This window comes from Oncorhynchus keta, chromosome 33 (genome assembly GCF_023373465.1).
Source record: "Oncorhynchus keta strain PuntledgeMale-10-30-2019 chromosome 33, Oket_V2, whole genome shotgun sequence".
In the NCBI taxonomy this organism is placed as follows: Eukaryota; Metazoa; Chordata; class Actinopteri; order Salmoniformes; family Salmonidae; genus Oncorhynchus; species Oncorhynchus keta.
The window spans coordinates 1-27,944 of record NC_068453.1 but is presented as its reverse complement, the minus strand read 5'-3'; the positions used below and the strand labels follow the sequence as shown (position 1 = coordinate 27,944).

The window sequence follows — 27,944 nt, the reverse complement described above, 5'->3', positions numbered from 1 at the left end:
ACTGAAAATGGTTAAAAATTATTTTCAGGGTCCTTTCAGAATGGCGCAAATTCGGCATGTCCGGGTCACAGTTTTTAAGTCCCGAAAAAAAAAAAAAAAAAAAACTTTTTTGAAAATGGTTAAAAATTATTTTCAGGGGTCCTTTCAGAATGGCGCAAATTCAGCATGTCCAGGGTCACAGTTTTTAAGTCCCGAAAAAAAAAAAAAAAAAAAAAAACTTTTTTGAAAAAAAAAATTTTGAAAATGGTTAAAATTATTTTCGGGGTCCTTTCAGAATGGCGCAAATTCGGCATGTCCGGGGTCACAGTTTTTAAGTCCCGAAAAAAAAAAAAAAAAAAAAAAACTTTGAAAAATGGTTAAAAATTATTTTCGGGGTCCTTTCAGAATGGCGCAAATTCGGCATGTCCGGGGTCACAGTTTTAAGTCCCGAAAAAAAAAAAAAAAAAAATTTTTTTTGAAAATGGTTAAAAATTATTTTCGGGTCCTTTCAGAATGGCGCAAATTCGGCATGTCCGGGGTCACAGTTTTAAGTCCCGAAAAAAAAAAAAAAAAAAAAACTTTTTTGAAAATGGTTAAAATTATTTTCGGGGTCCTTTCCAGAATGGCGCAAATTCGGCATGTCCAGGGTCACAGTTTTTAAGTCCCGAAAAAAAAAAAAAAAAAAAACTTTTTTGAAAATGGTTAAAAATTATTTTCAGGGTCCTTTCAGAATGGCGCAAATTCGGCATGTCCGGGGTCACAGTTTTTAAGTCCCGAAAAAAAAAAAAAAAAAAAAAAAAAAAAATTTTTTGAAAATGGTTAAAATTTTCGGGGTCCTTTCAGAATGGCGCAAATTCGGCATGTCCGGGGTCACAGTTTTAAGTCCCGAAAAAAAAAAAAAAAAAAAAACTTTTTTGAAAATGGTTAAAAATTATTTTCGGGGTCCTTTCAGAATGGCGCAAATTCGGCATGTCCGGGGTCACAGTTTTAAGTCCCGAAAAAAAAAAAAAAAAAAAAAATCTTTTTTGAAAATGGTTAAAAATTATTTTCAGGGTCCTTTCCAGAATGGCGCAAATTCGGCATGTCCGGGGTCACAGTTTTTAAGTCCCGAAAAAAAAAAAAAAAAAAAAAAAAAACTTTTTTTTTTTTGACGAAAAAAAAAAAAAAAAAAAAAAACTTTTTTGAAAATGGTTAAAAATTATTTTCAGGGTCCTTTCAGAATGGCGCAAATTCGGCATGTCCGGGTCACAGTTTTAAGTCCCGAAAAAAAAAAAAAAAAAAAAACTTTTGTGAAAATGGTTAAAAATTATTTTCAGGGGTCCTTTCAGAATGGCGCAAATTCGGCATGTCCGGGGTCACAGTTTTTAAGTCCCGAAAAAAAAAAAAAAAAAAAAAACTTTTTTGTGAAAATGGTTAAAAATTATTTTCAGGGGTCCTTTCAGAATGGCGCAAATTCGGCATGTCAGGGTCACCGTTTTTAAGTCCCGAAAAAAAAAAAAAAAAAAAATCACTTTTTTTGAAAATGGTTAAAAATTATTTTCGGGTCCTTTCAGAATGGCGCAAATTCGGCATGTCCGGGGTCACCGTTTTTAAGTCCCGAAAAAAAAAAAAAAAATTTTTTTGAAAATGGTTAAAAATTATTTTCAGGGTCCTTTCAGAATGGCGCAAATTCGGCATGTCCGGGGTCACCGTTTTTAAGTCCCGAAAAAAAAAAAAAAAAAATCACTTTTTTGTGAAAATGGTTAAAAATTATTTTCGGGTCCTTTCAGAATGGCGCAAATTCGGCATGTCCGGGGTCACAGTTTTTAAGTCCCGAAAAAAAAAAAAAAAAAAACACTTTTTTGTGAAAATGGTTAAAAATTATTTTCAGGGTCCTTTCAGAATGGCGCAAATTCGGCATGTCCGGGGTCACCGTTTTTAAGTCCCGAAAAAAAAAAAAAAAAAAAATCCTTTTTTGTGAAAATGGTTAAAAAATTATTTTCGGGGTCCTTTCAGAATGGCGCAAATTCGGCATGTCCAGGGTCACCGTTTTAAGTCCCGAAAAAAAAAAAAAAAAAAAAAAACTTTTGAAAATGGTTAAAAATATTTTCAGGGTCCTTTCAGAATGGCGCAAATTCGGCATGTCCGGGGTCACAGTTTTAAGTCCCGAAAAAAAAAAAAAAAAACTTTTTTGAAAATGGTTAAAAATTATTTTCGGGGTCCTTTCAGAATGGCGCAAATTCGGCATGTCCGGGGTCACAGTTTTAAGTCCCGAAAAAAAAAAAAAAAAAAAAAAACTTTTTTGAAAATGGTTAAAAATTATTTTCAGGGTCCTTTCAGAATGGCGCAAATTCGGCATGTCCGGGGTCACAGTTTTAAGTCCCGAAAAAAAAAAAAAAAAAAAAAAAAACTTTTTTGAAAATGGTTAAAAATTATTTTCGGGGTCCTTTCAGAATGGCGCAAATTCGGCATGTCCGGGTCACCGTTTTTAAGTCCCGAAAAAAAAAAAAAAAAAAACTTTTGAAAATGGTTAAAAATTATTTTCGGGGTCCTTTCAGAATGGCGCAAATTCGGCATGTCCGGGTCACAGTTTTTAAGTCCGGCATGTCCGGGGTCACAGTTTTTAAGTCCCGAAAAAAAAAAAAAAAAAAAAAAACTTTTTTTTTGAAAATGGTTAAAAACATTTTCAGGGGTCCTTTCAGAATGGCGCAAATTCGGCATGTCCAGGGTCACCGTTTTTAAGTCCCGAAAAAAAAAAAAAAAAAAAACTTTTTGTGAAAATGGTTAAAAATTATTTTCGGGTCCTTTCAGAATGGCGCAAATTCGGCATGTCCGGGGTCACAGTTTTTAAGTCCCGAAAAAAAAAAAAAAAAAATCACTTTTTGTGAAAATGGTTAAAAATTATTTTCAGGGTCCTTTCAGAATGGCGCAAATTCGCATGTCCAGGGTCACCGTTTTAAGTCCCGAAAAAAAAAAAAAAAATTTTTTGTGAAAATGGTTAAAATTATTTTCAGGGTCCTTTCAGAATGGCGCAAATTCGGCATGTCCGGGGTCACAGTTTTTAAGTCCCGAAAAAAAAATAAATAAAAAATAACTTTTTTAAAATGGTTAAAAAATATTTTTCAGGGTCCTTTCAGAATGAAGCAAATTCGGCATGTCCGGGGTCACCGTTTTTAAGTCCCGAAAAAAAAAAAAAAAAAAAAAACACTTTTTGTGAAAATGGTTAAAAATTATTTTCAGGGTCCTTTCCAGAATGGCGCAAATTCGGCATGTCCGGGTCACAGTTTTTAAGTCGAAAAAAAAAAAAAAAAAAAACTTTTTTGAAAATGGTTAAAAAATTATTTTTCAGGGTCCTTTCCAGAATGGCGCAAATTCAGCATGTCCAGGGTCACCGTTTTTAAGTCCGAAAAAAAAAAAAAAAAAACACTTTTTGTGAAAATGGTTAAAAATTATTTTCGGTCCTTTCAGAATGGCGCAAATTCGGCATGTCCGGGGTCACAGTTTTTAAGTCTCGAAAAAAAAAAAAAAAAAAACTTTTTGTGAAAATGGTTAAAAATTATTTTCAGGGGTCCTTTCAGAATGGCGCAAATTCGGCATGTCCGGGGTCTGAGTTTTTAAGTCCGAAAAAAAAAAAAAAAATCACTTTTTGTGAAAATGGTTAAAAAATTATTTTCAGGGTCCTTTCAGAATGGCGCAAATTCGGCATGTCGGGGTCACCGTTTTTAAGTCCCGAAAAAAAAAAAAAAAAAAATAACTTTTTTGAAAAAAAAAAAAAAAAAATTTTAAAAAAATATTTTTTCGGGGTCCTTTCAGAATGGCGCAAATTCGGCATGTCCGGGGTCACCGTTTTTAAGTCGAAAAAAAAAAAAAAACTTTTTTGAAAATGGTTAAAAAAATTTTCGGGGTCCTTTCCAGAATGGCGCAAATTCGGCATGTCCGGGGTCACAGTTTTTAAGTCCCGAAAAAAAAAAAAAAATTTTTTGAAAATGGTTAAAAATTATTTTCAGGGTCCTTTCAGAATGGCGCAAAATTCGGCATGTCCAGGGTCACCGTTTTTAAGTCCCGAAAAAAAAAAAAAAAAAAACTTTTTTGTGAAAATGGTTAAAAAAATATTTTCGGGGTCCTTTCAGAATGGCGCAAATTCGGCATGTCCAGGGTCACAGTTTTTAAGTCCCGAAAAAAAAAAAAAAAAAAACTTTTTTTTTGAAATGGTTAAAAATTATTTTCAGGGTCCTTTCAGAATGGCGCAAATTCGGCATGTCCGGGGTCACCGTTTTAAGTCCCGAAAAAAAAAAAAAAATCTTTTTGAAAATGGTTAAAAATTATTTTCGGGGTCCTTTCCAGAATGGCGCAAATTCGGCATGTCCGGGGTCACAGTTTTAAGTCCCAAAAAAAAAATAAAAAAAAAATTTTTTTGAAAATGGTTAAAAAAATATTTTCCGGGGTCCTTTCAGAATGGCGCAAATTCGGCATGTCCGGGGTCACCGTTTTAAGTCCCGAAAAAAAAAAAAAAATCACTTTTTTGTGAAAATGGTTAAAAATTATTTTCGGGTCCTTTCAGAATGGCGCAAATTCGGCATGTCCGGGGTCACAGTTTTAAGTCCCGATTTTTGTGAAAATGGTTAAAAATTATTTTCGGGGTCCTTTCAGAATGGCGCAAATTCGGCATGTCCGGGGTCACCGTTTTTAAGTCCCGAAAAAAAAAAAAAAATCACTTTTGTGAAAATGGTTAAAAATTATTTTCGGGGTCCTTTCAGAATGGCGCAAATTCGGCATGTCCGGGGTCACAGTTTTTAAGTCCCGAAAAAAAAAAAAAAAAAAAAAACTTTTTTGAAAATGGTTAAAAATTATTTTCGGGGTCCTTTCAGAATGGCGCAAATTCGGCATGTCCGGGGTCACAGTTTTTAAGTCCCGAAAAAAAAAAAAAAAAAACACTTTTTTGAAAATGGTTAAAAATTATTTTTCGGGGTCCTTTCAGAATAAAATGGTTAAAATTATTTTCAGGGTCCTTTCAGAATGGCGCAAATTCGGCATGTCCAGGGTCACAGTTTTAAGTCCCGAAAAAAAAAAAAAAAAAAAACTTTTTTGAAAATGGTTAAAATTATTTTCAGGGTCCTTTCAGAATGGCGCAAATTCGGCATGTCCGGGGTCACAGTTTTAAGTCGAAAAAAAAAAAAAAAAAAAAAAAAAAAAAACTTTTGAAAATGGTTAAAAATTATTTTCAGGGTCCTTTCAGAATGGCGCAAATTCGGCATGTCCGGGGTCACCGTTTTTAAGTCGATTTCAGGGTCCTTTCAGAATGGCGCAAATTCGGCATGTCCGGGGTCACAGTTTTTAAGTCGAAAAAAAAAAAAAAAAAAAAAAAACTTTTGAAAATGGTTAAAAATTATTTTCAGGGTCCTTTCAGAATGGCGCAAATTCGGCATGTCGGGGTCACAGTTTTAAGTCCCGAAAAAAAAAAAAAAAAAACTTTTTTTGAAAAAAAAAAAAATCACTTTTTTGTGAAAATGGTTAAAAATTATTTTCAGGGTCCTTTCAGAATGGCGCAAATTCGGCATGTCCGGGGTCACCGTTTTTAAGTCGAAAAAAAAAAAAAAAAAAACTTTTTGAAAATGGTTAAAAATTATTTTCGGGGTCCTTTCCAGAATGGCGCAAATTCGGCATGTCCGGGGTCACCGTTTTTAAGTCCCGAAAAAAAAAAAAAAAAAAAATCTTTTTGTGAAAATGGTTAAAATTATTTTCGGGGTCCTTTCAGAATGGCGCAAATTCGGCATGTCCGGGGTCACCGTTTTAAGTCCCGAAAAAAAAAAAAAAAAAAACTTTTTTTGAAAATGGTTAAAAATTATTTTCGGGGTCCTTTCAGAATGGCGCAAATTCGGCATGTCAGGGTCACCGTTTTTAAGTCCCGAAAAAAAAAAAAAAAAAAAATCTTTTTTTTGAAAATGGTTAAAAATTATTTTCGGGGTCCTTTCCAGAATGGCGCAAATTCGGCATGTCCGGGGTCACCGTTTTTAAGTCCCGAAAAAAAAAAAAAAAAAATCACTTTTTTGTGAAAATGGTTAAAAATTATTTTCGGGGTCCTTTCCAGAATGGCGCAAATTCGGCATGTCCGGGGTCACAGTTTTAAGTCCCGAAAAAAAAAAAAAAAAAAAAAAAATCACTTTTTTGTGAAAATGGTTAAAAATTATTTTCGGGGTCCTTTCAGAATGGCGCAAATTCGGCATGTCCGGGGTCACCGTTTTTAAGTCCCGAAAAAAAAAAAAAAAATCACTTTTTTGTGAAAATGGTTAAAAATTATTTTCGGGGTCCTTTCCAGAATGGCGCAAATTCGGCATGTCCGGGGTCACCGTTTTTAAGTCCCGAAAAAAAAAAAAAAAAAAAAACTTTTTTGTGAAAATGGTTAAAAATTATTTTCGGGGTCCTTTCAGAATGGCGCAAATTCGGCATGTCCGGGGTCACCGTTTTAAGTCCCGAAAAAAAAATTAAAAAAATCACTCTTTTAAAATGGTTAAAAATTATTTTCAGGGTCCTTTCCAGAATGCGCAAATTCGGCATGTCCGGGGTCACCGTTTTTAAGTCGAAAAAAAAAAAAAAAAAAAAAAAAAAAAACTTTTGAAAATGGTTAAAAATTATTTTCGGGTCCTTTCAGAATGGCGCAAATTCGGCATGTCCGGGGTCACCGTTTTTAAGTCCCAAAAAAAAAAAAAAAAAAAACTTTTGTGAAAATGGTTAAAAATTATTTTCGGGGTCCTTTCAGAATGGCGCAAATTCGGCATGTCCGGGGTCACCGTTTTTAAGTCCCGAAAAAAAAAAAAAAAAAAAAAAAAACTTTTTTGAAAATGGTTAAAATTATTTTCGGGGTCCTTTCAGAATGGCGCAAATTCGGCATGTCCAGGGTCACCGTTTTTAAGTCCCCGAAAAAAAAAAAAAAAAATCACTTTTTTTTAAAATGGTTAAAAATTATTTTCGGGGTCCTTTCCAGAATGGCGCAAATTCGGCATGTCCGGGTCACCGTTTTTAAGTCCCGAAAAAAAAAAAACACTTTTTTGTGAAAATGGTTAAAAATTTTCGGGGTCCTTTCCAGAATGGCTAAATTCAGCATGTCCGGGGTCACAGTTTTTAAGTCGAAAAAATAAAAAAAAAAAAATACTTTTTTGAAAATGGTTAAAATTATTTTCAGGGTCCTTTCCAGAATGGCGCAAATTCGGCATGTCCGGGGTCACAGTTTTTAAGTCCCGAAAAAAAAAAAAAAAAACACTTTTTTGAAAATGGTTAAAAATTATTTTCGGGTCCTTTCCAGAATGGCTACAAATTCGGCATGTCCAGGGTCACCGTTTTAAGTCCCGAAAAAAAAAAAAAAAAATCACTTTTTGTGAAAATGGTTAAAAATTATTTTCGGGGTCCTTTCAGAATGGCGCAAATTCGGCATGTCCGGGGTCACAGTTTTTAAGTCCCGAAAAAAAAAAAAAAACTTTTTGTGAAAATGGTTAAAAATTATTTTCGGGGTCCTTTCCAGAATGGCGCAAATTGGCATGTCCGGGGTCACAGTTTTTAAGTCCCGAAAAAAAAAAAAAAAAATCACTTTTTGTGAAAATGGTTAAAATTATTTTTCGGGGTCCTTTCAGAATGGCGCAAATTCAGCATGTCCGGGGTCACAGTTTTAAGTCCCGAAAAAAAAAAAAAAAAAAATCACTTTTTTGTGAAAATGGTTAAAAATTATTTTCGGGGTCCTTTCCAGAATGGCGCAAATTCGGCATGTCCGGGTCACAGTTTTTAAGTCCGAAAAAAAATCTTTTTTGAAAATGGTTAAAAATTATTTCGGGTCCTTTCCAGAATGGCGCAAATTCGGCATGTCCAGGGTCACCGTTTTTAAGTCCGAAAAAAAAAAAAAATCACTTTTTTTTGAAAATGGTTAAAAATTATTTTCGGGTCCTTTCAGAATGGCGCAAATTGGCATGTCCAGGGTCACCGTTTTTAAGTCCCGAAAAAAAAAAAATCACTTTTTTGAAAAAAAAATCACTCTTTTTTAAAATGGTTAAAAATTATTTTCGGGGTCCTTTCAGAATGGCGCAAATTCGGCATGTCCGGGGTCACTGTTTTTAAGTCCCGAAAAAAAAAAAAAAAAAAAATAACTTTTTTGAAAATGGTTAAAAATTATTTTCGGGGTCCTTTCAGAATGGCGCAAATTCGGCATGTCCGGGGTCACCGTTTTTAAGTCGAAAAAAAAAAAAAAAAAACTTTTTTGAAAATGGTTAAAAATTATTTTCGGGGTCCTTTCCAGAATGGCGCAAATTCGGCATGTCCAGGGTCACCGTTTTTAAGTCCCGAAAAAAAAAAAAAAAAAAAAAACTTTTTGTGAAAATGGTTAAAAATTATTTTCAGGGTCCTTTCAGAATGGCGCAAATTCGGCATGTTCCGGGTCACAGTTTTTAAGTCCCGAAAAAAAAAAAAAACTTTTTTGAAAATGGTTAAAAATTATTTTCCGGGGTCCTTTCAGAATGGCGCAAATTCGGCATGTCCGGGGTCACCGTTTTTAAGTCCCGAAAAAAAAAAAAATAAAATCACTTTTTGTGAAAATGGTTAAAAATTATTTTCAGGGTCCTTTCAGAATGGCGCAAATTCGGCATGTCCAGGGTCACAGTTTTTAAGTCCCGAAAAAAAAAAAATCAATATTTTTTTTTAAATGGTTAAAATGGATTATTTTCGGGGTCCTTTCAGAATGGCGCAAATTCGGCATGTCCAGGGTCACCGTTTTAAGTCGAAAAAAAAAAAAAAAAAATCACTTTTTTGTGAAAATGGTTAAAAATTATTTTCAGGGTCCTTTCAGAATGGCGCAAATTCGGCATGTCCGGGGTCACAGTTTTTAAGTACCGAAAAAAAAAAAAAAAAAAAATAACTTTTGAAAATGGTTAAAAAATTATTTTCAGGGTCCCTTTCCAGAATGGCGCAAATTCGGCATGTCGGGGTCACCGTTTTAAGTCCCGAAAAAAAAAAAAAAAAAAAAATTTTTTGTGAAAATGGTTAAAAATTATTTTCGGGGTCCTTTCAGAATGGCGCAAATTCGGCATGTCCGGGTCACAGTTTTTAAGTCCCAAAAAAACTTTTTTGAAAATGGTTAAAAATTATTTTCGGGTCCTTTCAGAATGGCGCAAATTCAGCATGTCCGGGGTCTGTTTTTAAGTCCCGAAAAAAAAAAAAAAAAAAATCACTTTTTTGTGAAAATGGTTAAAATTATTTTCAGGTCCTTTCAGAATGGCGCAAATTCGGCATGTCCGGGGTCACAGTTTTTAAGTCCCGAAAAAAAAAAAAAAAAAATCACTTTTTTGTGAAAATGGTTAAAAATTATTTTTAGGGGTCCTTTCAGAATGGTCCGGCATAAAATTCGGCATGTCCGGGGTCACCGTTTTTAAGTCGAAAAAAAAAAAAAAAAAAAAAAAAACTTTTGAAAATGGTTAAAAATTATTTTTGGGGTCCTTTCAGAATGGCGCAAATTCGGCATGTCCGGGGTCACCGTTTTTAAGTCTCGAAAAAAAAAAAAAATCACTTTTTTGTGAAAATGGTTAAAAATTATTTTTCGAGGTCCTTTCCAGAATGGCGCAAATTCGGCATGTCGGGGTCACCGTTTTAAGTCCCGAAAAAAAAAAAAAAAAAAACACTTTTTTGTGAAAATGGTTAAAAAAAAATATTTTCAGGGGTCCTTTCAGAATGGCGCAAATTCGGCATGTCCGGGGTCACAGTTTTTAAGTCCCGAAAAAAAAAAAAAAAAATCACTTTTTGTGAAAATGGTTAAAAAATTATTTTCAGGGTCCTTTCCAGAATGGCGCAAATTCGGCATGTCCAGGGTCACCGTTTTTAAGTCCCGAAAAAAAAAAAAAAAAACTTTTTGTGAAAATGGTTAAAAATTATTTTCGGGGTCCTTTCAGAATGGCGCAAATTCGGCATGTCAGGTCACCGTTTTTAAGGGTCACAGTTTTAAGTCCCGAAAAAAAAAAAAAAAAAAAAAAACTTTTGAAAATGGTTAAAAATTATTTTCGGGGTCCTTTCAGAATGGCGCAAATTCGGCATGTCCGGGGTCACAGTTTTTAAGTCCCGAAAAAAAAAAAAAAAAAAACTTTTTTGAAAATGGTTAAAAATTATTTTCGGGGTCCTTTCAGAATGGCGCAAATTCGGCATGTCCGGGGTCACAGTTTTTAAGTCCCGAAAAAAAAAAAAAAAAAAAACTTTTTTGAAAATGGTTAAAAATTATTTTCAGGGTCTGTCCGGGGTCACAGTTTTTAAGTCCCGAAAAAAAAAAAAAAAAAAAAAAAAAACTTTTGAAAATGGTTAAAAATTATTTTCAGGGTCCTTTCAGAATGGCGCAAATTCGGCATGTCCGGGGTCACCGTTTTTAAGTCCCGAAAAAAAAAAAAAAAAAAAAAAAACTTTTTTGAAAATGGTTAAAAATTATTTTCGGGGTCCTTTCAGAATGGCGCAAATTCGGCATGTCCAGGGTCACCGTTTTTAAGTCCCGAAAAAAAAAAAAAAAAAATTTTTTTTTTTTTTTGAAATGGTTAAAAATTATTTTCAGGGTCCTTTCAGAATGGCGCAAATTCGGCATGTCCGGGGTCACAGTTTTTAAGTCCCGAAAAAAAAAAAAAAAAAAATCTTTTTGAAAATGGTTAAAAATTATTTTCAGGGTCCTTTCAGAATGGCGCAAATTCGGCATGTCAGGGTCACCGTTTTTAAGTCCCGAAAAAAAAAAAAAAAACTTTTTTTGAAAATGGTTAAAAATTATTTTCGGGGTCCTTTCAGAATGGCGCAAATTCGGCATGTCCGGGGTCTGATTTTAAGTCCCGAAAAAAAAAAAAAAAAACTTTTTTTTGAAAATGGTTAAAAATTATTTTCAGGGTCCTTTCAGAATGGCGCAAAATTCGGCATGTCAGGGTCACCGTTTTTAAGTCGAAAAAAAAAAAAAAAAAAAAAAACTTTTTTGAAAATGGTTAAAAATTATTTTCGGGGTCCTTTCAGAATGGCGCAAATTCGGCATGTCCGGGGGTCACCGTTTTAAGTCGAAAAAAAAAAAAAAAAAAAAAACTTTTTTGAAAATGGTTAAAAATTATTTTCAGGGTCCTTTCAGAATGGCGCAAATTCGGCATGTCCGGGGTCACAGTTTTAAGTCCCGAAAAAAAAAAAAAAAAAAAAAAAAAACTTTTTTTTGAAAATGGTTAAAAATTATTTTCAGGGTCCTTTCAGAATGGCGCAAATTCGGCATGTCCGGGGTCACTTAAGTCCCGAAAAAAAAAAAAAAAAAAACTTTTTTGTGAAAATGGTTAAAAATTATTTTCGGGGTCCTTTCAGAATGGCGCAAATTCAGCATGTCAGGGTCACAGTTTTAAGTCCCGAAAAAAAAAAAAAAAAAAAACTTTTTTTGAAAATGGTTAAAAATTATTTTCAGGGTCCTTTCAGAATGGCGCAAATTCGGCATGTCGGGGTCACAGTTTTTAAGTCCCGAAAAAAAAAAAAAAAAAAAAAAAAAACTTTTTGTGAAAATGGTTAAAAATTATTTTCAGGGTCCTTTCAGAATGGCGCAAATTCGGCATGTCCGGGGTCACAGTTTTTAAGTCCCGAAAAAAAAAAAAAAAAAAAAACTTTTTTGAAAATGGTTAAAAATTATTTTCAGGGTCCTTTCAGAATGGCGCAAATTCAGCATGTCCAGGGTCACAGTTTTTAAGTCGAAAAAAAAAAAAAAAAAAAAAACTTTTTTGAAAATGGTTAAAAATTATTTTCAGGGTCCTTTCAGAATGGCGCAAATTCGGCATGTCCGGGGTCACCGTTTTTAAGTCGAAAAAAAAAAAAAAAAAAAAACTTTTTGTGAAAATGGTTAAAAATTATTTTCAGGGTCCTTTCAGAATGGCGCAAATTCGGCATGTCCGGGGTCACAGTTTTTAAGTCCCGAAAAAAAAAAAAAAAAAAAAAATTTTTTGAAAATGGTTAAAAATTATTTTCAGGGTCCTTTCAGAATGGCGCAAATTCGGCATGTCCGGGGTCACAGTTTTTAAGTCCCGAAAAAAAAAAAAAAAAAAAAAAAAAAAACTTTTTTGAAAATGGTTAAAATTATTTTCGGGGTCCTTTCAGAATGGCGCAAATTCGGCATGTCCGGGGTCACAGTTTTTAAGTCCCGAAAAAAAAAAAAAAAAAAAAAAAAACTTTTTTTTGAAAATGGTTAAAAATTATTTTCGGGGTCCTTTCAGAATGGCGCAAATTCGGCATGTCCGGGGTCACCGTTTTTAAGTCCCGAAAAAAAAAAAAATCACTTTTTTGTGAAAATGGTTAAAAATTATTTTCAGGGTCCTTTCAGAATGGCGCAAATTCGGCATGTCCGGGGTCAAAGTCCCAAAAAAAAAAAAAAAAAAAAAAAAAAACTTTTTTTTGAAAATGGTTAAAAATTATTTTCGGGGTCCTTTCCAGAATGGCGCAAATTCAGCATGTCCGGGGTCACAGTTTTTAAGTCCCGAAAAAAAAAAAAAAAAAAACTTTTTGAAAATGGTTAAAATTATTTTCAGGGTCCTTTCAGAATGGCGCAAATTCGGCATGTCCGGGGTCCGTTTTTAAGTCCCGAAAAAAAAAAAAAAAAAAAACTTTTTTGAAAATGGTTAAAAATTATTTTCAGGGTCCTTTCAGAATGGCGCAAATTCAGCATGTCCGGGGTCACAGTTTTTAAGTCGAAAAAAAAAAAAAAAAAAAAAACTTTTTTGAAAATGGTTAAAAATTATTTTCAGGGTCCTTTCAGAATGGCGCAAATTCGGCATGTCCGGGGTCGTTTTTAAGTCGAAAAAAAAAAAAAAAAAACTTTTTTTGAAAATGGTTAAAAATTATTTTCAGGGTCCTTTCAGAATGGCGCAAATTCGGCATGTCCGGGGTCACCGTTTTTAAGTCGAAAAAAAAAAAAAAAAAAAAAACTTTTTGTGAAAATGGTTAAAAATTATTTTCGGGTCCTTTCAGAATGGCGCAAATTCGGCATGTCCGGGGTCACAGTTTTTAAGTCCCGAAAAAAAAAAAAAAAAAAAAACTTTTTTTTGAAAATGGTTAAAAATTATTTTCAGGGTCCTTTCAGAATGGCGCAAATTCGGCATGTCCAGGGTCACCGTTTTAAGTCCCGAAAAAAAAAAAAAAAAAAAAACTTTTTTGAAAATGGTTAAAAATTATTTTCAGGGTCCTTTCAGAATGGCGCAAATTCGGCATGTCCGGGGTCACAGTTTTTAAGTCCCGAAAAAAAAAAAAAAAAAAAAAACTTTTTGAAAATGGTTAAAAATTATTTTCAGGGTCTTCAGAATGGCGCAAATTCGGCATGTCCGGGGTCACAGTTTTTAAGTCCCGAAAAAAAAAAAAAAAAAAAAAAAACACTTTTTGAAAATGGTTAAAAATTATTTTCAGGGTCCTTTCAGAATGGCGCAAATTCGGCATGTCCGGGGTCACAGTTTTTAAGTCGAAAAAAAAAAAAAAAAAAACTTTTTTGAAAATGGTTAAAAATTATTTTCAGGGTCCTTTCAGAATGGCGCAAATTCGGCATGTCAGGGTCACCGTTTTTAAGTCCCGAAAAAAAAAAAAAAAAAAAACTTTTTGTGAAAATGGTTAAAAATTATTTTCAGGGTCCTTTCAGAATGGCGCAAATTCGGCATGTCCGGGGTCACCGTTTTTAAGTCGAAAAAAAAAAAAAAAAAAAATCACTTTTTTGTGAAAATGGTTAAAAATTATTTTCAGGGTCCTTTCAGAATGGCGCAAATTCGGCATGTCCGGGGTCACAGTTTTTAAGTCGAAAAAATTTTGAAAATGGTTAAAAATTATTTTCAGGGTCCTTTCAGAATGGCGCAAATTCAGCATGTCCGGGGTCACCGTTTTTAAGTCCCGAAAAAAAAAAAAAAAAACTTTTTTGAAAATGGTTAAAAATTATTTTCAGGGTCCTTTCAGAATGGCGCAAATTCGGCATGTCCGGGGTCACAGTTTTTAAGTCGAAAAAAAAAAAAAAAAAAAAAACTTTTTTTGAAAATGGTTAAAAATTATTTTCAGGGTCCTTTCAGAATGGCGCAAATTCGGCATGTCCAGGGTCACCGTTTTTAAGTCCCGAAAAAAAAAAAAAAAAAAAAAAACTTTTTGAAAATGGTTAAAAATTATTTTCAGGGTCCTTTCAGAATGGCGCAAATTCGGCATGTCCGGGGTCACAGTTTTTAAGTCGAAAAAAAAAAAAAAAAAAAAAAAACTTTTTTGAAAATGGTTAAAAATTATTTTCAGGGTCCTTTCAGAATGGCGCAAATTCGGCATGTCCGGGGTCACAGTTTTTAAGTCCCGAAAAAAAAAAAAAAAAACACTTTTTTGAAAATGGTTAAAAAAATTATTTTCAGGGTCCTTTCAGAATGGCGCAAATTCAGCATGTCAGGGTCACAGTTTTTAAGTCCCGAAAAAAAAAAAAAAAAAAAAAAAAACTTTTTGAAAATGGTTAAAAATTATTTTCAGGGTCCTTTCAGAATGGCGCAAATTCGGCATGTCCGGGGTCACCGTTTTTAAGTCGAAAAAAAAAAAAAAAAAAAAAAAACTTTTTGTGAAAATGGTTAAAAATTATTTTCAGGGTCCTTTCAGAATGGCGCAAATTCGGCATGTCCGGGTCACAGTTTTTAAGTCCCGAAAAAAAAAAAAAAAAACTTTTTTGTGAAAATGGTTAAAAATTATTTTCAGGGTCCTTTCAGAATGGCGCAAATTCGGCATGTCCGGGGTCACAGTTTTAAGTCGAAAAAAATTATTTTCGGGTCCTTTCAGAATGGCGCAAATTCGGCATGTCCGGGTCACAGTTTTTAAGTCCCGAAAAAAAAAAAAAAAAACTTTTTTGTGAAAATGGTTAAAAATTATTTTCAGGGTCCTTTCAGAATGGCGCAAATTCGGCATGTCCGGGGTCACCGTTTTAAGTCCCGAAAAAAAAAAAAAAAAAACACTTTTTTTTGAAAATGGTTAAAAATTATTTTCAGGGTCCTTTCCAGAATGGCGCAAATTCGGCATGTCCGGGGTCACAGTTTTTAAGTCCCGAAAAAAAAAAAAAATCAAAATTTTTTTTGAAAATGGTTAAAAATTATTTTCAGGGTCCTTTCAGAATGGCGCAAATTCGGCATGTCCGGGGTCACAGTTTTAAGTCCCGAAAAAAAAAAAAAAAAAAAATTTTTTTGTGAAAATGGTTAAAATTATTTTCGGGGTCCTTTCAGAATGGCGCAAATTCGGCATGTCCGGGGTCACAGTTTTAAGTCCCGAAAAAAAAAAAAAAAAAAAAACTTTTTTGAAAATGGTTAAAAATTATTTTCAGGGGTCCTTTCAGAATGGCGCAAATTCGGCATGTCCGGGGTCACAGTTTTAAGTCCCGAAAAAAAAAAAAACTTTTTTGAAAATGGTTAAAAATTATTTTCAGGGTCCTTTCAGAATGGCGCAAATTCGGCATGTCCAGGGTCACCGTTTTTAAGTCCCGAAAAAAAAAAAAAAAAAAACTTTTTTGTGAAAATGGTTAAAAATATTTTCAGGGTCCTTTCAGAATGGCGCAAATTCGGCATGTCCGGGTCACAGTTTTTAAGTCCCGAAAAAAAAAAAAAAAAAAAACTTTTTTGAAAATGGTTAAAAAATTATTCAGAATGGGCGCAAATTCGGCATGTCCGGGGTCACCGTTTTTAAGTCCCGAAAAAAAAAAAAAAAAAAAAACTTTTTTGAAAATGGTTAAAATTATTTTCAGGGTCCTTTCAGAATGGCGCAAATTCGGCATGTCCAGGGTCACCGTTTTTAAGTCGAAAAAAAAAAAAAAAAACACTTTTTGTGAAAATGGTTAAAAAATTATTTTTCAGGGGTCCTTTCAGAATAGCAAATTCGGCATGTCCGGGGTCACAGTTTTAAGTCGAAAAAAAAAAAAAAAAAAATCACTTTTTTTTTTAAAATGGTTAAAAAATTATTTTCAGGGTCCTTTCAGAATGGCGCAAATTCGGCATGTCCGGGGTCACCGTTTTTAAGTCCCGAAAAAAAAAAAAAAAAATAACTTTTTGTGAAAATGGTTAAAAAGTATTTTCAGGGTCCTTTCAGAATGGCGCAAATTCGGCATGTCCGGGGTCACCGTTTTAAGTCCCGAAAAAAACTTTTTTGAAAATGGTTAAAAATTATTTTCAGGGTCCTTTCAGAATGGCGCAAATTCGGCATGTCAGGGTCACCGTTTTTAAGTCCCGAAAAAAAAAAAAAAAAAAATCACTTTTTTGTGAAAATGGTTAAAAATTATTTTCGGGGTCCTTTCAGAATGGCGCAAATTCGGCATGTCCGGGGTCACAGTTTTAAGTCGAAAAAAAAAAAAAAAAAAAATTTTTTGAAAATGGTTAAAAATTATTTTCAGGGTCCTTTCAGAATGGCGCAAATTCGGCATGTCCAGGGTCACCGTTTTTAAGTCCCGAAAAAAAAAAAAAAAAAAAAAATCTTTTTTTGAAAATGGTTAAAAATTATTTTCAGGGTCCTTTCAGAATGGCGCAAATTCGGCATGTCAGGGTCACCGTTTTTAAGTCCCGAAAAAAAAAAAAAAAAAAATCTTTTTGTGAAAATGGTTAAAAATTATTTTCGGGGTCCTTTCAGAATGGCGCAAATTCGGCATGTCGGGGTCACCGTTTTAAGTCCCGAAAAAAAAAAAAAAAAAAAAAACACTTTTTGAAAATGGTTAAAAAATTATTTTCGGGGTCCTTTCAGAATGGCGCAAATTCGGCATGTCCAGGGTCACCGTTTTTAAGTCCCGAAAAAAAAAAAAAAAATCACTTTTTGTGAAAATGGTTAAAAATTATTTTCAGGGGTCCTTTCAGAATGGCGCAAATTCGGCATGTCCAGGGTCACAGTTTTTAAGTCCCGAAAAAAAAAAAAAAAAAAAAAAACTTTTTTGAAAATGGTTAAAAAATTATTTTCGGGGTCCTTTCCAGAATGGCGCAAATTCGGCATGTCCAGGGTCACCGTTTTTAAGTCCCGAAAAAAAAAAAAAAAAAAAATCACTTTTTTGTGAAAATGGTTAAAAATTATTTTCGGGGTCCTTTCCAGAATGGCGCAAATTCGGCATGTCCGGGTCACAGTTTTTAAGTCCCGAAAAAAAAAAAAAAAAAAAAAACTTTTTTTGAAAATGGTTAAAAATTATTTTCGGGGTCCTTTCCAGAATGGCGCAAATTCGGCATGTCCAGGGTCACCGTTTTTAAGTCCCGAAAAAAAAAAAAAAAAACTTTTTTGTGAAAATGGTTAAAAATTATTTTCGGGGTCCTTTCCAGAATGGCGCAAATTCGGCATGTCCGGGGTCACAGTTTTTAAGTCCCGAAAAAAAAAAAAAAAAAACACTTTTTTTGAAAATGGTTAAAAATTATTTTCGGGGTCCTTTCCAGAATGGCGCAAATTCGGCATGTCCAGGGTCACCGTTTTTAAGTCGAAAAAATTCCAGAATGGCGCAAATTCGGCATGTCCGGGGTCACCGTTTTTAAGTCCCGAAAAAAAAAAAAAAAAAATCACTCTTTTTTTAAAATGGTTAAAAATTATTTTCGGGGTCCTTTCCAGAATGGCGCAAATTCGGCATGTCCGGGGTCACCGTTTTTAAGTCCCGAAAAAAAAAAAAAAAAATAAAATAACTTTTTTGTGAAAATGGTTAAAAATTATTTTCGGGGTCCTTTCCAGAATGGCGCAAATTCGGCATGTCCGGGGTCACCGTTTTTAAGTCCCGAAAAAAAAAAAAAAAATCACTTTTTTGTGAAAATGGTTAAAAATTATTTTCGGGGTCCTTTCCAGAATGGCGCAAATTCGGCATGTCCGGGTCACCGTTTTTAAGTCCCGAAAAAAAAAAAAAAATAAAATAACTTTTTGTGAAAATGGTTAAAAATATTTTAGGGGTCCTTTCCAGAATGGCGCAAATTCGGCATGTCCGGGGTCACCGTTTTTAAGTCCCGAGAAAAAAAAAAAAAAAAAAAATCACTTTTTTGAAAATGGTTAAAAATTATTTTCAGGGTCCTTTCAGAATGGCGCAAATTCGGCATGTCAGGGTCACCGTTTTTAAGTCCCGAAAAAAAAAAAAAAAAAAAACTTTTTTGAAAATGGTTAAAAATTATTTTCGGGGTCCTTTCAGAATGGCGCAAATTCAGCATGTCCAGGGTCACCGTTTTAAGTCCCGAAAAAAAAAAAAAAAATCACTTTTTTTTGAAAATGGTTAAAAATTATTTTCGGGGTCCTTTCAGAATGGCGCAAATTCGGCATGTCGGGGTCACCGTTTTTAAGTCCCGAAAAAAAAAAAAAAAAAAACTTTTTGAAAATGGTTAAAATTATTTTCGGGGTCCTTTCAGAATGGCGCAAATTCGGCATGTCCGGGGTCACAGTTTTTAAGTCCCGAAAAAAAAAAAAAAAAAAAAACTTTTTTGAAAATGGTTAAAAATTATTTTCGAGAATGGCGCAAATTCGGCATGTCCGGGGTCACAAAAAAAAAAAAAAAAAAAAAAAACTTTTTTGAAAATGGTTAAAAATTATTTTCAGGGTCCTTTCAGAATGGCGCAAATTCGGCATGTCAGGGTCACCGTTTTTAAGTCCCGAAAAAAAAAAAAAAAAAAAACTTTTTGTGAAATTAAAAATTATTTTCAGGGTCCTTTCAGAATGGCGCAAATTCGGCATGTCCGGGGTCACAGTTTTAAGTCCCGAAAAAAAAAAAAAAAAAAAAAAAAACTTTTGTGAAAATGGTTAAAATTATTTTCGGGGTCCTTTCAGAATGGCGCAAATTCGGCATGTCCGGGGGTCACCGTTTTTAAGTCCCGAAAAAAAAAAAAAAAAAAAAACTTTTTTTGAAAATGGTTAAAAATTATTTTCGGGGTCCTTTCAGAATGGCGCAAATTCGGCATGTCCGGGGTCACAGTTTTTAAGTCCCGAAAAAAAAAAAAAAAAAAAAAATTTTTTTTGAAAATGGTTAAAAATTATTTTCAGGGTCCTTTCAGAATGGCGCAAATTCGGCATGTCCGGGGTCACAGTTTTTAAGTCGAAAAAAAAAAAAAAAAAAACTTTTTTGAAAATGGTTAAAATTATTTTCGGGGTCCTTTCAGAATGGCGCAAATTCGGCATGTCCAGGGTCACCCCGAAAAAAAAAAAAAAAACTTTTTTGAAATACCGAAAAAAAAAAAAAAAAAAACTTTTTTTGAAAATGGTTAAAAATTATTTTCGGGGTCCTTTCAGAATGGCGCAAATTCGGCATGTCCAGGGTCACCGTTTTTAAGTCCCGAAAAAAAAAAAAAAAAAATCACTTTTTGTGAAAATGGTTAAAAATTATTTTCGGGGTCCTTTCAGAATGGCGCAAATTCGGCATGTCCGGGTCACAGTTTTTAAGTCCCGAAAAAAAAAAAAAAAAACTTTTTTAAAATGGTTAAAATTATTTTTTCAGGGTCCTTTCCAGAATGGCGCAAATTCGGCATGTCCGGGGTCACCGTTTTTAAGTCCCGAAAAAAAAAAAAAAAAAACTTTTTTGAAAATGGTTAAAAATTATTTTCAGGGTCCTTTCCAGAATGGCGCAAATTCAGGCATGTCCGGGTCAGTTTTTAAGTCCGAAAAAAAAAAAAAAATAACTTTTTTGTGAAAATGGTTAAAAATTATTTTCAGGGTCCTTTCAAAAAAAAAGAAAAAAAATCACTTTTTTGAAAATGGTTAAAAATTATTTTCGGGGTCCTTTCAGAATGGCGCAAATTCGGCATGTCAGGTCACCGTTTTTAAGTCGAAAAAAAAAAAAAAAAAAATCACTTTTTTTTTGAAAATGGTTAAAGTTATTTTTTCAGGTCCTTTCCAGAATGGCGCAAATTCGGCATGTCCAGGGTCACCGTTTTAAGTCCCGAAAAAAAAAAAAAAAAAAAAATAACTTTTTTTGTGAAAATGGTTAAAAAAATATTTTCGGGGTCCTTTCAGAATATCGCAAATTCGGCATGTCCCGGTCTATTTTTAAGTCGAAAAAAAAAAAAAAAAAAATTTTTGAAAATGGTTAAAATTATTTTCGAGGTCCTTTCAGAATGGCGCAAATTCGGCATGTCCAGGGTCACCGTTTTAAGTCCCGAAAAAAAAAAAAAAAAATCACTTTTTTGAAAATGGTTAAAAATTATTTTCGGGGTCCTTTCAGAATGGCGCAAATTCGGCATGTCCGGGGTCACCGTTTTTAAGTCGAAAAAAAAAAAAAAAAACTTTTTTGTGAAAATGGTTAAAAATTATTTTCGGGGTCCTTTCAGAATGGCGCAAATTCGGCATGTCCGGGTCACAGTTTTTAAGTCGAAAAAAAAAAAAAAAAAAAAAAAGTTTTTTGTGAAAATGGTTAAAAATTATTTTCAGGGGTCCTTTCAGAATGGCGCAAATTCGGCATGTCCGGGGTCACAGTTTTTAAGTCCCGAAAAAAAAAAAAAAAAAAATAAACTTTTTGAAAATGGTTAAAAAATTATTTTCGGGGTCCTTTCAGAATGGCGCAAATTCGGCATGTCCGGGGTCACAGTTTTTAAGTCGAAAAAAAAAAAAAAAAAAAACTTTTGTGAAAATGGTTAAAAATTATTTTCGGGGTCCTTTCAGAATGGCGCAAATTCGGCATGTCCGGGGTCACCGTTTTTAAGTCCCGAAAAAAAAAAAAAAAAAAACTTTTTTGAAAATGGTTAAAAATTATTTTCAGGGTCCTTTCAGAATGGCGCAAATTCGGCATGTCCGGGTCACGGTTTTTAAGTCCCGAAAAAAAAAAAAAAATCACTTTTTTGAAAATGGTTAAAAATTATTTTCGGGGTCCTTTCAGAATGGCGCAAATTCGGCATGTCCGGGGTCACAGTTTTTAAGTCCGAAAAAAAAAAAAAAACTTTTTTGAAAATGGTTAAAAAATTTTTCAGGGTCCTTTCCAGAATGGCGCAAATTCGGCATGTAAATTATTTTCAGGGTCCTTTCAGAATGGCGCAAATTCGGCATGTCCCAGGTCACAGTTTTTAAGTCCCGAAAAAAAAAAAAAAAAAAAACTTTTTTTAAAATGGTTAAAAAATTCTTTTCGGGGTCCTTTCAGAATGGCGCAAATTCGGCATGTCGGGTTCACCGTTTTTTAAGTCCCGAAAAAAAAAATAAATAAAACACTTTTTTTTGAAAATGGTTAAAAAATTATTTTCAGGGTCCTTTCAGAATGGCGCAAATTCGGCATGTCCGGGGTCACAGTTTTAAGTCCCGAAAAAAAAAAAAAAAAAAACTTTTTTGAAAATGGTTAAAAATATTTTCGGGGTCCTTTCCAGAATGGCGCAAATTCGGCATGTCGAGGGTCACCGTTTTTAAGTCCCGAAAAAAAAAAAAAAAATCACTTTTTTGAAAATGGTTAAAAATTATTTTTCGGGGTCCTTTCAGAATGGCAAATTCGGCATGTCCGGGGTCACAGTTTTTAAGTCCCGAAAAAAAAAAAAGAAAAAAAAAATCACTTTTTTTGAAAATGGTTAAAAATTATTTTCGGGGTCCTTTCAGATAAAAACAAATTCGGCATGTCCGGGTCACCGTTTTAAAGTCCCGAAAAAAAAAAAAAAAAATAACTTTTGTGAAAATGGTTAAAAATTATTTTCAGGGGTCCTTTCAGAATGGCGCAAATTCGGCATGTCCGGGGTCACCGTTTTTAAGTCGAAAAAAAAAAAAAAAATCACTTTTTGTGAAAATGGTTAAAAATTATTTTCGGGGTCCTTTCAGAATGGCGCAAATTCGGCATGTCCGGGGTCACCGTTTTTAAGTCGAAAAAAAAAAAAAAAATCACTTTTTTGTGAAAATGGTTAAAAATATTTTCAGGGTCCTTTCAGAATGGCGCAAATTCGGCATGTCCGGGGTCACCGTTTTTAAGTCGAAAAAAAAAAAAAATCACTTTTTGTGAAAATGGTTAAAAAAAATTTTCGGGGTCCTGAAAATGGTTAAAGTATTTTCGGTCCTTTCAGAATGGCGCAAATTCGGCATGTCCAGGGTCACCGTTTTTAAGTCCCGAAAAAAAAAAAAAAAAAATCCTTTTTGTGAAAATGGTTAAAAATTATTTTCAGGGTCCTTTCAGAATGGCGCAAATTCGGCATGTCCTTTTTAAGTCCCGAAAAAAAAAAAAAAAAAAACTTTTTGAAAATGGTTAAAAATTATTTTCGGGGTCCTTTCCAGAATGGCGCAAATTCGGCATGTCCGGGGTCACAGTTTTTAAGTCCCGAAAAAAAAAAAAAAAAAAACTTTTTTGAAAATGGTTAAAAATTATTTTCGGGGTCCTTTCAGAATGGCGCAAATTCGGCATGTCCGGGGTCACAGTTTTAAGTCCCGAAAAAAAAAAAAAAAAAAAAAAAAAACTTTTTTGAAAATGGTTAAAAATTATTTTCGGGGTCCTTTCAGAATGGCGCAAATTCGGCATGTCCAGGGTCACAGTTTTTAAGTCCCGAAAAAAAAAAAAAAAAACTTTTTGTGAAAATGGTTAAAAATTATTTTCGGGGTCCTTTCAGAATGGCGCAAATTCGGCATGTCCGGGTCACAGTTTTAAGTCCCGAAAAAAAAAAAAAAAAAACTTTTTTGAAAATGGTTAAAAATTATTTTCGGGGTCCTTTCCAGAATGGCGCAAATTCGGCATGTCCAGGGTCACCGTTTTTAAGTCCCGAAAAAAAAAAAAAAAAAAAAAAAATCACTTTTTTGAAAATGGTTAAAAATTATTTTCGGGTCCTTTCCAGAATGGCGCAAATTCGGCATGTCCGGGGTCACAGTTTTTAAGTCCCGAAAAAAAAAAACTTTTTTTTGAAAATGGTTAAAAATTATTTTCGGGGTCCTTTCCAGAATGGCGCAAATTCGGCATGTCCAGGGTCACCGTTTTTAAGTCCCGAAAAAAAAAAAAAAAACTTTTTGAAAATGGTTAAAAATTATTTTCGGGGTCCTTTCCAGAATGGCGCAAATTCGGCATGTCCGGGGTCACAGTTTTTAAGTCCCGAAAAAAAAAAAAAAAAAATAACTTTTTTTTGAAAATGGTTAAAAATTATTTTCGGGGTCCTTTCCAGAATGGCGCAAATTCGGCATGTCCGGGGTCACAGTTTTAAGTCCCGAAAAAAAAAAAAAAAAAAAACTTTTTTGAAAATGGTTAAAAATTATTTTCGGGGTCCTTTCCAGAATGGCGCAAATTCGGCATGTCCAGGGTCACCGTTTTTAAGTCCCGAAAAAAAAAAAAAAAAACTTTTTTGAAAATGGTTAAAAATTATTTCGGGGTCCTTTCCAGAATGGCGCAAATTCGGCATGTCCGGGTCACAGTTTTTAAGTCCCGAAAAAAAAAAAAAAAAAAACTTTTTTGAAAATGGTTAAAAATTATTTTCGGGTCCTTTCCAGAATGGCGCAAATTCGGCATGTCCAGGGTCACAGTTTTTAAGTCCCGAAAAAAAAAAAAAAAAAAACTTTTTTGAAAATGGTTAAAAATTATTTTCGGGGTCCTTTCCAGAATGGCGCAAATTCGGCATGTCCGGGGTCACAGTTTTTAAGTCCCGAAAAAAAAAAAAAAAAAAACTTTTTTGAAAATGGTTAAAAATTATTTTCGGGGTCCTTTCCAGAATGGCGCAAATTCGGCATGTCCGGGTCACAGTTTTTAAGTCCCGAAAAAAAAAAAAAAAATAACTTTTTTGAAAATGGTTAAAAATTATTTTCGGGGTCCTTTCCAGAATGGCGCAAATTCGGCATGTCCGGGGTCACCGTTTTTAAGTCCCGAAAAAAAAAATCACTTTTTTGTGAAAATGGTTAAAAATTATTTTCGGGGTCCTTTCCAGAATGGCGCAAATTCGGCATGTCCGGGGTCACAGTTTTTAAGTCCCGAAAAAAAAAAAAAAAAAAATCACTTTTTGAAAATGGTTAAAAATTATTTTCGGGGTCCTTTCCAGAATGGCGCAAATTCGGCATGTCCGGGTCACAGTTTTTAAGTCCCGAAAAAAAAAAAAAAAAAAAAAAATTTTTTTTGAAAATGGTTAAAAATTATTTTCGGGTCCTTTCCAGAATGGCGCAAATTCGGCATGTCCGGGGTCACAGTTTTTAAGTCCCGAAAAAAAAAAAAAAAAACTTTTTTTTGAAAATGGTTAAAAATTATTTTCGGGGTCCTTTCCAGAATGGCGCAAATTCGGCATGTCCAGGGTCACCGTTTTTAAGTCCCGAAAAAAAAAAAAAAAAACTTTTTTGAAAATGGTTAAAATTATTTTCGGGGTCCTTTCCAGAATGGCGCAAATTCGGCATGTCCGGGGTCACAGTTTTTAAGTCCCGAAAAAAAAAAAAAAAAACTTTTTTGAAAATGGTTAAAAATTATTTTCGGGGTCCTTTCCAGAATGGCGCAAATTCGGCATGTCCAGGGTCACCGTTTTTAAGTCCCGAAAAAAAAAAAAAAAAAAAAAAAAATTTTTTTCAAACTTTTTTGAAAATGGTTAAAAATTATTTTCAGGGTCCTTTCCAGAATGGCGCAAATTCGGCATGTCCGGGGTCACAGTTTTAAGTCCCGAAAAAAAAAAAAAAAAAAACTTTTTTGTGAAAATGGTTAAAAATTATTTTCGGGGTCCTTTCCAGAATGGCGCAAATTCGGCATGTCCGGGGTCACAGTTTTTAAGTCCCGAAAAAAAAAAAAAAAAAAACTTTTTTGAAAATGGTTAAAAATTATTTTCGGGGTCCTTTCCAGAATGGCGCAAATTCAGCATGTCCGGGGTCACAGTTTTTAAGTCCCGAAAAAAAAAAAAAAAAAAAAAAAACTTTTTTGAAAATGGTTAAAATTATTTTCAGGGTCCTTTCAGAATGGCGCAAATTCAGCATGTCCGGGGTCACAGTTTTTAAGTCCCGAAAAAAAAAAAAAATTTTTTTGAAAATGGTTAAAAATTATTTTCGGGGTCCTTTCAGAATGGCGCAAATTCGGCATGTCCAGGGTCACCGTTTTTAAGTCCCGAAAAAAAAAAAAAAAAAAAAACTTTTTTTGAAAATGGTTAAAAATTATTTTCGGGGTCCTTTCCAGAATGGCGCAAATTCGGCATGTCCAGGGTCACGGTTTTTAAGTCCCGAAAAAAAAAAAAAAAACTTTTTTGAAAATGGTTAAAAATTATTTTCGGGGTCCTTTCCAGAATGGCGCAAATTCGGCATGTCCGGGGTCACAGTTTTTAAGTCCCGAAAAAAAAAAAAAAACTTTTTGTGAAAATGGTTAAAAATTATTTTCAGGGTCCTTTCCAGAATGTTTTTTGTGAAAATGGTTAAAAATTATTTTCGGGGTCCTTTCCAGAATGGCGCAAATTCGGCATGTCCAGGGTCACCGTTTTTAAGTCCCGAAAAAAAAAAAAAAAAAAAAAAAAAATTTTTTGAAAATGGTTAAAAATTATTTTCGGGGTCCTTTCCAGAATGGCGCAAATTCGGCATGTCCAGGGTCACCGTTTTTAAGTCCCGAAAAAAAAAAAAAAAAAAAAAAAACTTTTTTGAAAATGGTTAAAAATTATTTTCGGGGTCCTTTCCAGAATGGCGCAAATTCGGCATGTCCAGGGTCACAGTTTTTAAGTCCCGAAAAAAAAAAAAAAAAAAAACACTTTTTTGAAAATGGTTAAAAATTATTTTCGGGGTCCTTTCCAGAATGGCGCAAATTCGGCATGTCCGGGGTCACAGTTTTAAGTCCCGAAAAAAAAAAAAAAAAAAAAAAAACTTTTTTTTGAAAATGGTTAAAAATTATTTTCGGGGTCCTTTCAGAATGGCGCAAATTCGGCATGTCCGGGTCACCGTTTTTAAGTCCCGAAAAAAAAAAAAAAAAAAAATCACTTTTTTGTGAAAATGGTTAAAAATTATTTTCGGGGTCCTTTCCAGAATGGCGCAAATTCGGCATGTCCGGGGTCACAGTTTTTAAGTCCCGAAAAAAAAAAAAAAAAAATCACTTTTTTTTAAGTCCCGAAAAAAAAAAAAAAAAAATTTTTGTGAAAATGGTTAAAAATTATTTTCGGGGTCCTTTCAGAATGGCGCAAATTCGGCATGTCAGGGTCACCGTTTTTAAGTCCCAAAAAAAAAAAAAAAATCACTTTTTTTGAAAATGGTTAAAAATTATTTTCAGGGTCCTTTCAGAATGGCGCAAATTCGGCATGTCGGGGTCAAGAATGGCGCAAATTCGGCATGTCCCGGGTCACCATTTTTAAGTCCCTGAAAAAAAAAAAAAAAAAAAAGAACTTTTTTGTGAAAATGGTTAAAAATTATTTTCAGGGTCCTTTCAGAATGGCGCAAATTCGGCATGTCCGGGGTCACAGTTTTAAGTCCCGAAAAAAAAAAAAAACTTTTTTGAAAATGGTTAAAAATTATTTTCGGGGTCCTTTCCAGAATGGCGCAAATTCGGCATGTCCAGGGTCACCGTTTTAAGTCCCGAAAAAAAAAAAAAAAAATCACTTTTGTGAAAATGGTTAAAAATTATTTTCGGGGTCCTTTCCAGAATGGCGCAAATTCGGCATGTCCGGGGTCACCGTTTTTAAGTCCCGAAAAAAAAATCACTTTTTTGTGAAAATGGTTAAAAATTATTTTCGGGTCCTTTCCAGAATGGCGCAAATTCGGCATGTCCAGGGTCACCGTTTTAAGTCCCGAAAAAAAAAAACTTTTTGTGAAAATGGTTAAAAATTATTTTCGGGGTCCTTTCCAGAATGGCGCAAATTCGGCATGTCCAGGGTCACCGTTTTTAAGTCCCGAAAAAAAAAAAAATCACTTTTTGTGAAAATGGTTAAAATTAGGGTCCTTTCCAGAATGGCGCAAATTCGGCATGTCCAGGGTCACCGTTTTTAAGTCCCGAAAAAAAAAAAAAAAAACATTTTTTTGTGAAAATGGTTAAAAATTATTTTCGGGGTCCTTTCCAGAATGGCGCAAATTCGGCATGTCCGGGGTCACAGTTTTAAGTCCCGAAAAAAAAAAAAAAAAAACTTTTTTGAAAATGGTTAAAAATTATTTTCGGGTCCTTCCAGAATGGCGCAAATTCGGCATGTCCGGGTCACCGTTTTAAGTCCCGAAAAAAAAAAAAAAATCACTTTTTTGTGAAAATGGTTAAAAATTATTTTCGGGGTCCTTTCCAGAATGGCGCAAATTCGGCATGTCCGGGGTCACCGTTTTTAAGTCCCGAAAAAAAAAAAAAAATCACTTTTTTGTGAAAATGGTTAAAAATTATTTTCGGGGTCCTTTCCAGAATGGCGCAAATTCGGCATGTCCGGGGTCACAGTTTTTAAGTCCCGAAAAAAAAAAAAAAAAAAAAAAAAATTTTTTGAAATGGTTAAAAATTATTTTCGGGGTCCTTTCCAGAATGGCGCAAATTCGGCATGTCCGGGGGTCACCGTTTTTAAGTCCCGAAAAAAAAAAAAAAAAAATAACTTTTTGAAAATGGTTAAAAATTATTTTTCGGGGTCCTTTCCAGAATGGCGCAAATTCGCATGTCCGGGTCACAGTTTTTAAGTCCCGAAAAAAAAAAAAAAAAATCACTTTTTTTAAAATGGTTAAAAATTATTTTCAAGGTCCTTTCCAGAATGGCGCAAATTCGGCATGTCCAGGGTCACCGTTTTAAGTCCCGAAAAAAAAAAAAAATCAAAAATCAAAATTTTTTTGAAAATGGTTAAAAATTATTTTCAGGGTCCTTTCCAGAATGGCGCAAATTCGGCATGTCCGGGGTCACAGTTTTAAGTCGAAAAAAAAAAAAAAACTTTTGAAAATGGTTAAAATTATTTTCGGGGTCCTTTCCAGAATGGCGCAAATTCGGCATGTCCAGGGTCACAGTTTTTAAGTCCCGAAAAAAAAAAAAAAAAAAAAATCACTTTTTTTGAAAATGGTTAAAAATTATTTTCGTCCTTTCAGAATGGCGCAAATTCGGCATGTCCGGGGTCACCGTTTTTTTAAATCCCGAAAAAAAAAAAAAAAACTTTTTTGAAAATGGCTTAAAAATTATTTTCGGGGTCCTTTCCCAGAATGGCGCAAATTCGGCATGTCCAGGGTCACCGTTT

The 27,944-nt window shown here is 33.7% G+C and overlaps 1 long non-coding RNA gene across 2 annotated transcripts in view; it reads right to left on the bottom strand.

The window, feature by feature from the left end:
- LOC127914574 (uncharacterized) overlaps nucleotides 1-24,129 on the bottom strand; it is a 54,609-nt gene extending 30,480 nt beyond the window's left edge. The window contains exon 1 of one of the 2 annotated variants that reach the window (XR_008088900.1): nucleotides 24,032-24,129. This is a non-coding gene — a long non-coding RNA (uncharacterized LOC127914574). Of the gene's footprint in view, nucleotides 1-22,728; nucleotides 23,023-24,031 lie in introns of those variants that run through there. The other variant, XR_008088901.1, reaches the window with a different exon arrangement.
- Nucleotides 24,130-27,944: the final 3,815 nt, after the last annotated feature.